Genomic DNA, 10,928 nt, shown 5'->3' with positions numbered 1-10,928 from the left:
TGCAGAACTCATATGGCCCTCTGACTGCACACACAGCAGCACACAGACAGACAGACAGACAGACAGACAGACAGACAGACAGACAGACAGACAGACAGACAGACAGGCAGCACACAGACAGACAGACAGACAGACAGACAGATATTAAGATGTTTCACTGGTGAACAGCAGGAACCACAGTTCAGGTGAAACATGTAGCGGAGGAGGAGGGTTTGTTGCTACTATGCTAATTAGCTGTTGACCTGAATGATGATAAGGAGCCGGTCATGTTCAGGGAGGGGGCGTGACGTGCTCGCAGCATTATGATAGAGTGAACAGCAGGTCTGAGGACAGTGTTATCTGACCTGTGTGGTTCATCCATGAAGGCTGATTCACTCTGACTGACAGCAGTCAGCTGGTTTTAAGGAGTTATACCATTTCAAAAGTATTGTTATTATCCTGCTATAGTGGACCATTGACTGCCAGGATGATATCTGCATAAAAGTGTTCCTCCTGTAACAGACAGAATGAAAAGGTTCTGTCAGCTGGAGCTCAGCTTTAGAAAGAGAGGAGACACTGAGGAAGAGGTGAGGAAGATGAGGAGAGATACTGTAGCTACACTAGAAACGTGTTGAAGAAAACTAAATATATATCTCAATCACAAGTATGAAATAAATAAAGGTGTATATGATTTGAATATTATTTGAAGTCACAGTGGCAGATAGATAAGTGAGGAGCGACAGCCAGAAAATACAGAGAGAAAGCAAACAGGGAAATGAAGAGTGCTGTATGAACTCTTCTTCATCATGGATTTCTGACAGGCAGACTTGTTGGCTAGTTTGTCCATAATATGAATTATCACTTTATTTATTGACTTATTTGTATTTTGCACAAGGTTTAGGTTTTTTCTCTTTCAAATTGCACACTGCTGTTCTTGTATATCATATCATTTCATCACTTCAAACCAAATTGCACATTTTTGCTTCTGCACCTATGTTTATTTTTACTTTGCTGTAAATAATGTTTATACTGTTTCATTTTACCGTTAGAGGTATGTTTTTTAGTTTGCTTGAGTGACTGTATTTTGCTGCTGCGATAGTGAAATTTCCTGGCTTGGGATGAATAAAGTATTTTCTATTCTATTCTATTCTATTCTATCTATTCTATTCTATTCTATTCTATTCTATTTAACTGTGTTCATTATACAAAGTCCAAATTCATTTTAGGATGATATGTATGGAGATCAATGTTTGGACCTCAGTGTTTCTAAAACTTTGGCTCCATCAGGTAAACAGTAGATATAGCTGTAGATGATGAGAAAAAAGAACTTCTGTGTTAAGATAGATGTCAAGTTAAGGCCTGATCCATAAAATATATGACAGAGATTGAAAAACAAACTACGATATTAAATGTGATGCAGTGCACCTAAGAAAAAAGTTAGTCTAGAGCCCTGGAACATCTCAAATAAAGAAAGAACATCTGATTGATCATCAATGATTTCATCTGTTTTTCTTTATTCAGATTGTTGGGCTGCGGTCTGTCAGAGATCAGCTGTGCTGCTCTGGGCTCAGCTCTGAAGTCCAACCCCTCCCATCTGACAGAGCTGAACCTGAGAGGAACAACCTGCAGGATTCAGGAGTGGAGCAGCTGCTGGATCTTGTGCAGAGTCCAGATTATAATCTGCAGACTGTGAGGTCAGTAGAGGGGTGGAGTCAGTCTGTGCTGCTTTGCTGCTGATGGAGTCTGTGTGAACACTCACTCACCTCCACACTGACTCTCTGATTCTCTTTGCAGGTGGACATGAAGAGGACGGAGTGTGTGTCCCCATCCATTTGAATCTGATGGGAGTGAGACCAATCAGAAACCATCGGCAGGATGCTGGTGTGTTATGACCTTCAACTTTGAGGAAGACCAAAGGACATCAGTCTGATCACACAGTATGGATCGATGATCCATACTGTATCTGACTGCACTGATGATGGTTCCAGCTCCATCTCTCTCCTCCATCCTTCATTAGCTGCTCTGAGCTCATCAATCATAAGTTAATGATCTCTGAGCTCATGTCTGACGTGATGTTTAATGTCCTGGACTGAATCAGCAGCATCTGTCTGTTTGAACACATGTTATTAAAGATTTGACAGCCATGTTTAAAGGTTTGCTCCTCTTCTTATCATGCTGATGGTTTGTAGAACAGAAGTTCATCTGACCACCGTGGATCAGTGATTCACACCACCCACTGGAACACAAACCGGGGGCCATCAGGACCCTGCAGCACAGAGCACAAACTGTACCAGCCAGCTCAGAGGGGAAGAAGAAGGCTTTTATTGACGGTGTAAAGCAGATTTTTTCCTGGGACCTTAGAGTCGCAGCTTCTCTCAGTCAGCTCCCATGTTGTAGGAGGTTTCCTTCCGCTCCCTTTTCACCAAGTGGTTTGACCTGTTGCATGTTGCTGCTGTGTCTCTGGAGCCGCTGAGGCTGCATAGTGTGTAGTGTGCCATGGTTTCCACCTATTGCATGTGTTGTGGTTTGCAGTGCATCATTTGGGCGGAGGGGTCGCTGTCCGTGCTGGGGTTGAGTCTGAGGAGGGCCAACGCTTCTCAAGTCTTTTTTGTCTATTGATTGATTAAAAAAGTGTAACTTGATTCTTTGTATAAACTTCTTGCCCTAAATTTATTCCTGATCTCTGACTGCTGGACCAGACCGGATTAACAAAGGCGGGGGCAGCTTTCAATTTAAATAACCAACAAAAGGTTTATTAGAATATTCTCATGAACTCACTGTGGAGATAGAGGAGACTTCATTTAACAACAATCCACTGAAACATCTGCTGCAGCTTTTATGGATTATCTATAGTGATTTTTTAAAATGGAACATTTCTCAAAAATTAGGATTTTAGTGCCAATTCAACCCTCCACTTCTCTGTGATGCTGCAGGATGGAGAGAGGACGGAGATCATGAGAGTATTAGAAAACAGCGTGAACACGGCGTGTTAAGTCCTGGTGAAATGTGATGAGTGCAGAAGAAGAATCAGAAGCAGGTGTGTAGTTTGTTCCACTTTTTTCCACAACAGTTAAAAGTGAATGTTCAGCACAGAAACTCATCCACACTGTCATCAGCCAGAAAGAACATTGAGACAGTTTCATGATCACGATGCTTTGGATGTTCACGTCTTTCAAAATAAAATCAGCAGCAAAGCAAAATGCTTTTTTTGTGTCGTCCATTTTGGATGAACATTCTCAGTGTAGCACACAGACAGAGTACAAAATAACTTCGTTATGGATAAAATAAATACAGCGTCTGAAATTTACCCAGAGAAAGAAAACACAGGTACAAAGATCCTAAAGGCACTTAAGTGTGACGATGTCCACCCACTGATGCAGCAAAGGCCCTTTGAAATGAAAACATCTGTAACATCTGTCCAGCTGTTTGCTCCTCACGTTTCCAGCTAACATTATGAAGAGCTAGCTTACAGCTAATGTGACTGAAGTGCTTCCAGGTCCAACAGTGTTGATTTCAGCCAACAGCAATGATGACGATGCAAAGCTAACGTTGCTAACAGTTGATTTTAACAGCCAGGAGTTATGCAAAGCAGTTAGCCTGCTAGCTGTACACGCTACATGAAGTCAATCTGGTGGGTTTTTGTAAAGTTTATGGACATAAAACAGTGCAACAATAACGTGCAGTTCACCGAGTGGCCACAGGTGTCACTGTGAACAAGACATGTAGAACCTTTAATGTTGGGTTGAACGTCACTGAATGGACCCTTTGTGTGTTGTAGGTGTGCTTGTGCGGCCGCTTTCTGATCCGATTACCTTTGAGGTCTTCATGTTGTTGTTTACATATGAGAAAAAACAGAATGCTCAACTTTCTGATAAAACACATTTAATGGAGACCTCAAAGATAATCTGATGCTGGAGCCACCGTCGCAGCTTCAGACTCAAACGGACTCGTCGGCGTTGGACAGACTGGAGCTAAACCTTCTCAGCAGCTTCCTGTTTCCTTGAAGTCCTCGTTCAGCATCTGCATCGCACAATGATGGAGAGTCATGTGATCCATCCTAAAGCATTTTCTACGGTGCAGGGGTAGGCAGCAAGGCACCGGGGGGACGAGATCTGCCCTGAGTACCCAAGTCTCTGGACCTGACGCAGCACGTGCTCCGCCTCCTCCTCACCTGGACAGGTGTTGAAGGAGGAGCAGTGACTCTGAAACACTCTGAACACACACAGACACACTCGGGTTTATTTTTGCTTTTTACTCCTGAAGCTCAGACCTTGGTGATGACAGATGTTAGGCTGATGTTTGTGGGAGGATGGACCGCCGCCTGGCTCAGGGGCTCAGAGGGGACACTGACGCTGATCCTGTCTGATCATCCAGGACACAGACACTTCTCCTGCTGCTGCTTATAAAACCTACAGAATTCTGAAACTGCCGCATTTTTCTGCGGGGTTCTGTCGTGACGTAACTGGCGGCGTCCCCAGTGAAAGAGGTCTCACTCTGATGTGGTTCTGAGGACTGGCACGGAGCCGCTGGTCGTGAGTTAGGATCTTTCCTTCCTGTGAAGACACGTGTCAGGAACTCAGAGGTACAGGATCGATGAAGTGAAGCTTCAATGACGGTGTTTGGTTTTTAAGAGGAGCGGCTCCTCTGTTAGGAACTATCTTTGACGCACTGCGTCATGACGTCATCCCTCGGCTGCATCCGGGTTCCAGAATAAAAACGGCTCCGGTGACTTCAGGAAGTGGTTTTTGGTCGGAGAAGTTTCGGGCGGGTCCACGTGTGTTTCCCCCGCGAGCCGCTGTGACGTCAGGCCCGTCTGAACTCGCAGCCTCTGACCGGCAGCACGTGAACCCGGTCCACGTCCACGGCAGCAGGTGAAGACTCGCTCTGTCCCGGTGTGAGTCCAGCAGCCGCTCCGGGGTCCGCTGGTTCCACCGAGACCGAGGAGCAGCGCGGACTGCAGCCCGGAAGTGTTTCAGCAACATCCTGTAGTTCTTAAAGGTGAGCGAGGAACTACACCCGTCACACACCTGATGACCTGTGAGTGTTGGAACCCCAGGATGAAGCTTTAGGACTCTGAACTCACACACCAGGTCAAAGCTGCCACAGCCTTCACTTCCATTAAACCCACTTCCTGTAGTCCTAGTCTGGTCCTGTAGTCCTAGGTCTGGTCCTGTAGTTCTAGGTCTGGTCCTGTAGTCCTAGGTCTGGTCCTGTAGTCCTAGGTCTGGTCCTGTAGTTCTAGGTCTGGTCCTGTAGTCCTAGGTCTGGTCCTGTAGTCCTAGGTCTGGTCCTGTAGTCCTAGGTCTGGTCCTGTAGTCCTGTAGTCCTAGGTCTGGTCCTGTAGTCCTAGGTCTGGTCCTGTAGTCCTAGGTCTCGTCCTGTAGTCCCTACATGTTCAGAAGCACAATGTTTCCTAAAACCACATCAGTAGCTGTCCCACTTCAGGGTCTGCATCCGGACGACACAGACCCTGAATTGGGACACAGCTAGTGTCTCTGCAGGACACTCGTCCCTCAATGGTTCTCTCTCCAGAACCTTCCAGCTGTCTGTCTTCCTGTCTCTGACTCTTTGGACAAACCTTGGATTGAGGTCATGAAGACCTTCAGTGTGAATATTGATGAGTGACTGATCAGAGGCTGAATCCCGGTTTCCCGTCTCCTGCAGTCAGGATGTCCACAACGTCTCAGAAGCACCGAGACTTCGTCGGAGAGCCGATGGGAGACAAACCAGTGACGGCGCTGTCCGGGATTGGAGACACTCTGGGCAGGAAGCTGGAGGAGCAGGGCTTTGACAAGGTCAGACACACACTGATCAGGATGCTAGGTCAGCAGCTGTTAGAAGATATTGTTGTTAAGCAAATTACAGCAGCTGGCTACGCTTAGCTTGTCTGCTAATGCTTTCAATAGAAACACACTCTGTCTCTGTGTGTCCCTGTCTGTCTCTGTGTGTCCCTGTCTGTCTCTGTGTCCCTGTCTGTCTCTGTCTGTGTGTGTCCCTGTCTGTGTGTCCCTGTCTGTCTCTGTGTCCGTCTTTCTCTCTGTCTGTGTGTCCCTGTCTGTCTCTGTGTCCGTCTTTCTCTCTGTCTGTGTGTCCCTGTCTTTCTCTGTCCGTCTATCTCTCTGTCTCTGTGTCCCTCTCTGTCCCTGTCTGTCTCTGTGTCTCAGTCTGTCTCTGTGTGTGTCCCTGTCTGTCTCTGTGTCCGTCTGTCTCTGTCTCTGTGTGCCCCTGTCTGTTTCTCTGTGTGTGTGTCCCTGTCTTTCTCTGTGTGTCCCTGTCTGTCTCTCTGTCTGTGTGTCCCTGTCTGTCTCTCTGTCTCTGTGTGTCCCTGTCTGTCTCTGTGTCCCTGTCTGTCTCTGTGTGTCCCTGTCTGTCTGTGTGTGTCCCTGTCTGTCTCTCTGTCTGTGTGTCCCTGTCTGTCTCTGTCTCTCTGTCTGTGTGTGTCCCTGTCTGTCTCTCTGTCTGTGTGTGTCCCTGTCTGTCTCTGTGTCTCTGTCTGTGTGCGTCCCTGTCTGTCTCTGTGTCCCTCTCTGTCTCTGTGTCCGTCTTTCTCTCTGTCTGTGTGTCCCTCTCTGTCTTTGTCTCTCTGTCTCTGTGTCCCTGTCTGTCCCTGTGTCTCTGTCTGTCTCTGTGTCCCTGTCTGTCTCTCTGTGTGTCCCTGTCTTTCTCTGTGTCCCTGTCTGTCTGTGTGTCCCTGTCTGTCTGTGTGTGTCCCTGTCTGTCTCTGTGTCCCTCTCTGTCTGTGTCCCTCTCTGTCTTTGTCTCTCCGTCTCTGTGTGTCCCTGTCTGTGTGTGTCCCTGTCTTTCTCTGTGTCCGTCTTTCTCTCTCTGTCTGTCTGTCTGTGTGTGTCCCTGTCTTTCTCTGTGTCCTTCTGTCTCTCTGTCTCTGTGTCTCAGTCTGTCTCTGTGTGTGTCCCTGTCTGTCTCTGTGTCCGTCTTTCTCTCTGTCTGTCTGTGTGTCCCTCTCTGTCTCTGTGTGTCCCTATCTGTCTCTCTGTCTGTGTGTGTTCCTGTCTGTCTTTGTCTCTCTGTCTCTGTGTGTGTCCCTGTCTGTCTCTGTGTCCGTCTGTCTCTCTGTCTCTGTGTCCCTCTCTGTCTCAGTCTGTCTCTCTGTCCCTGTGTCCCTCTCTGTCTCTGTGTCTGTGTGTGTTCCTGTCTGTCTTTGTCTCTCTGTCTCTGTGTGTGTCCCTGTCTTTCTCTGTGTCCGTCTGTCTGTCTGTCTCTGTGTCTGTCTCTGTGTCTCAGTCTGTCTCTGTGTGTTTTCAGGCCTCTGTGGTTCTCGGTCAGTTCCTGCTCTTGAAGAAAGACACAGACATGTTCTCTGATTGGCTCAAAGATGCGAGCGGGCTAATTCTCGCCAGGCTGATTCGTGCGCTCAGTGCCTGAGGGAGTGGTGTGACGCCTTCCTCTGAGGCCCCGCCTCCTCCGCCACGTCCTGCTGTCAGAGCTGGTGACTGTTCCTGGATCTGAATAAAAGTGTTGTCAGCAGATGTGAAGGCTCGTTTCTGATTGGATGTTTCCGGGGAGTCATCTTCAGCCAATTAGCACCAAGTACCTTGTCAGCAGGTCTGATTCTTCTTTGAGTTTTCATCCTTTCCTTTGTGTCAGTGTCGGAGCGCCCTCGTGTGGGCTTCTGTTAGCAGTTAGCTTCCCAGCTAATGCAGTGAGCACAGACAGAGGACGTTCATCAGACGGCAGGTGTTTATAAAATCTTTATTTTCTGCTGAAACCAACATCAGTAAATAAAGCAGAGCTGCTGCTCCTGGAACAGGAAGTCAGAGCAGGACCAGCCGAGTCACATGTTAATCTGCTGACTCATCCAAACAGCACAGACACCGTCAATAATGTGAGGAGTGTATTCACGCTTTCCTCTTGTTGCTAACTAGCTAACTAGCCTAGCTTCCTGTAAAAGACCTGCAGTCTGACAGCTGACCTAACATCAGGCTGAGCTGCAGCGTTTCCATGGTGACCGACACACGGCTCCTCTGACTTTAGCATTAGCAGCTAATGTAAAACATGTTTTGTCATAAAGTCAGAATGAGGTCATCAGTCTGTGAAGAGCAAACCTCCACGATGGAGCAGAGACCAATGAGAACAGGCTGACTGATCATGTGACAGGTCAGAGGGTGGAGCTCAGTGTGTTTAATGTGTTTGTGTGTTTCGGTTCTTTATCGCACACGTGGAGTCAAAAGACCCCTCAGATAAATAAAGGACTCTGCTTCTGTCTGAGTTAAATATTATGACGTCTTACAAAATATTATAATAATACTTTAATATACTTTAATACACTAGACATGTAAAAAACATTACTGAGAAACTACAAACAGGAAACTCCAGAGCTGTGAGTCTGTGTGTGTCTGTGTGTGTCTGTGTGTGTGTGTGTGTGTGAGTGTCTGTGTGTGTGTCTGTGTGTGTGTGTGTGTGTCTGTGTGTGTGTGTGTGTCTGTGTGGATGTCTGTCTGTGTGTGTGTGTGTCTGTGTGTGTCTGTGTGAGTGTCTGTGTGTGTGTGTCTGTGTGTGTCTGTCTGTGTGTGTGTGTCTGTGTGTGTCTGTGTGAGTGTGTGTGTGTGTGTGTGTCTGTGTGGATTCTGTCTTGTGTGTGTGTGTGTCTGTGTGTGTCTGTGTGAGTGTCTGTGTGTGTGTGTGTGTCTGTGTGTCTCTGTGTGTGTGTCTGTGTGTCTCTTGTGTGTGTCTGTGTGTCTCAGAACTTTAGTCTTTGGAAATATTCACGGATCATTTTGGAGTCAAAGCTTGAATAACAATAAAACTGAATACCTGGTGAAATGGAGATTAAGACGTTTCAACACTTTTTTTCTCTTGATTTTCCCACATTTGATCAAACGTAACAGTTTTTAGGACCCTGCAGACACCCTGCAGCAGGAGGAGGAAGAAGGTCTGACTGCTCAAGTTTACTTTCACTTTGTCCTCCGCCTGTGGCGCAGCGTCTCTGTCTCTGTGACGGTGAGTCTGTCTGTGTGTCTCTGTGAGGACTCTCTGTCTGTCTGTGTGTCTCTGTGAGGACTCTCTGTCTGTCTGTGTGTCTCTGTGAGGACTCTCTGTCTGTCTGTGTGTCTCTGTGAGGACTCTTGTCTCTGACTGTCTCTGTGTGGACGGTCAGCTCAGTGAGGTGAAGCTTTTGTCCAGCAGCTCCCTGCTGCAGCCTGAATGAAGTCTGTCCTCTGTTTCGTCCTCTCCTCAGGTGTTGAAGTGTCCTTCATGTCTTCGTATTGGTTTCTGTTTGAACTATATTGATGACTTCATGGTGTCGGCAGCATTTCTGTGATTGTTGGAACATTTCCTGTAAAAGCTTGTTTGTCTTGGGGAGGATCTAAGATGGCCGCCGTGAAGAGAGACTTAAATATTTCCTGAAGGAGCTGCCCTCCATTAGTTTAATACCACACTTGGACTTAATTGTAAGGGACGCTTTAATCCTTGGGAATATTTTTGACACTATTGAAGCTACAGGCCACTGAGTCCATGTAGTGGTTTGTGGTTCAACCTGTAAAGAAGTAAACAGCACTGACATGGTCCATACATGTTGGCTGTGAGGTGAGGTGCACGCAGCCGTGGTGCACAGCTCCACAGGGCCGTGGCTGTCTGCCAGTGACACAACAGCAGTGTTATTCACAGAAATCCCAATTACTTTCCTGGGTCAGGGATCCACACGACACAATCAGGGCCACATATAAAGACATCTGTTCACCTTTCTTCTTACTTCTTCTTCGTCTCACACACTTAAACCACAGAGAAAAGAAGGTTTTACACAGCTCATATGAGAGTAAACACTGCATTTCAGAGAAAACATGTGAACCCAGAGAATGAGACCGGGGATGAACCGTGAAAAGGCGGTCAACAGAAACTTCCCTCTCTCCTCCTAACCCCCTGTAGGTGAGTGAGTGCCCGTTTTATAAATTCCAGCTGTCAACACCTGCGCCCACGTGACACAAATATTTTCATTTTACTATGGATTATCTTATTTTTTGCTTCTGTAGCCTATTTGTGCCGTTGCAAAAATTAAATTTCCCCATTGTGGGACAAATAGATTTTGTTCATATTAATCTAAATGTATTTATTTTATTAATACTTTTATTATGATCTACCTAGCATTGTTTCATATGTCTTCTCTGTTATATCTCTGCTCATGCATGGAACACCTGCAGTCTCCCTCTGGAAGGTTTTTCTGATTCCTTGTTCACCTGTCAATCAGCGGCCTTCTGTTGTATATCAGCGGTTTGTTAGTGTGTTGTGCCATCTGCTGGCCATATATAGAACAGCACGGTTTCTTTATTCGTCATTTTATTGTTTATCATTTGAGACACTAAGATTGTCACGTTTATAATCAGAACGAAGATGAAGCAAAACGTGGTGTGTGTCCTTCAGGACAGTCAAATCACATGGAAGTCAATCCATCCTGATTTAAAGTCAGTAAACAGACGTTCTTTCTGTGTTTAAGTGTGTGAGACAAGAAGAAGAAGTAAGAAGAAAGGTGAACAGATGCTATTGGAAACAAAACTCACTTTATTTCTTTCCTGAACCCTGATGTCTGTGCAGTATCCAGGCTTATATACAGTCTGCTATGATCCAGACCAAGATCCTTCTGGCACAGGAGATCGGTGATGGATTAGTGTGGTCTGACCTTCTTCTCTGCTGATAGGCTGATGCAGACTGAACTAGTGGCTGAGCGGAGATCTCAGAATATTAGAACACGCCGTACGGCGTATTCAAGATTCAAGATTCAAGATTCAAGAAGTTTATTGTCAAATGCACAGCACTTTACAGTTACACTGAGCAATGAAATTCTTACTTTGCGAGTTCCCTTCATATGACTTTATACACAACTAAATTAAGATAAAAAAAAAAAAAAATAAACAGTAGACTTAGGCATAAGAATAAATAAAATACGAATAAACAATAGGAAAAAAAAAAAAAAATAAAATAGAGTAAGCAAAATG

General features: G+C 46.0%; 1 long non-coding RNA gene and 1 pseudogene across 1 annotated transcript; both read left to right on the top strand.

The window, feature by feature from the left end:
- The first annotated feature begins 1,612 nt into the window (after window positions 1-1,612).
- LOC114446951 (uncharacterized) lies at window positions 1,613-2,125 on the top strand. Its single transcript, XR_003671799.1, has 2 exons — window positions 1,613-1,673; window positions 1,774-2,125. It is a non-coding gene; the product is annotated as an uncharacterized LOC114446951 (long non-coding RNA).
- Window positions 2,126-4,661: 2,536 nt separating this feature from the next.
- Window positions 4,662-7,472, top strand: LOC114446943 (barrier-to-autointegration factor-like protein; annotated as a pseudogene).
- The last annotated feature ends 3,456 nt before the right edge of the window (window positions 7,473-10,928 follow it).

The sequence above is a fragment of the Parambassis ranga genome, chromosome 15, assembly GCF_900634625.1.
Source record: "Parambassis ranga chromosome 15, fParRan2.1, whole genome shotgun sequence".
Lineage (NCBI taxonomy): Eukaryota > Metazoa > Chordata > Actinopteri > Ambassidae > Parambassis > Parambassis ranga.
The sequence above is the reverse complement of the archived record's forward strand: the minus strand, read 5'-3'. Positions and strand labels throughout refer to the sequence as shown.